A 686-nucleotide genomic window follows, 5' to 3' on the forward strand; every position below is an offset into this window, starting at 1 on the left:
TTATGCCCCATGAAAACCATTGCTATGGTGATGAGTATTTTATGTTACAGTATTCACCTAATTATAAAACTGTTCTCTAGCAAAGGGACTAACATTATTTTCAACAACAAAATCCATTTTCAAAATTAAAATATATGCAAATAATTGAGCCATAACCTTCAGCAAACATTATTTTTGATTGATAATTATTTCTGTGTATTAAAAGCATTGAGGTAAATGTAAAAGTTATTGCAATGGGTGTTTAAGAGGGCTTATTTTTATAACACTATGGCAATGTGTACCTTTGTTATTTGCTGATAGACTACGTGTTCTTAAAGTGGAAAAGTTACAATAGAAATAAAATTATCCTATTTCTATATGAAGCATAAGATCATGCAAAAGAAAAATGCAAGGTCTAGGTTTATTAAGCATTTATTTGTAAATAGAACCATCCCTTGAAAAATGACATATTTAGTTCTCTGATTTTATTGCCACTTCCATGGAGCTCAGTGTTTTTCTTCAAATCATTATGATTATTATACTCGGTCTGAGAATTTGATAGCTACTGTTTCAAAACTTGATCACAAATGTTTCAGGATATATCATATTCAGATCATACAGAAGAGATGAGTAAGATTCAGACTACAATAATATAGAATGATTAAAAAAAAGTAATAATAAAGAAAAAGAAAAGAAAAGAAAAGAAA

The sequence above is a fragment of the Oxyura jamaicensis genome, chromosome 5, assembly GCF_011077185.1.
Source record: "Oxyura jamaicensis isolate SHBP4307 breed ruddy duck chromosome 5, BPBGC_Ojam_1.0, whole genome shotgun sequence".
NCBI classification, from domain to species: domain Eukaryota; kingdom Metazoa; phylum Chordata; class Aves; order Anseriformes; family Anatidae; genus Oxyura; species Oxyura jamaicensis.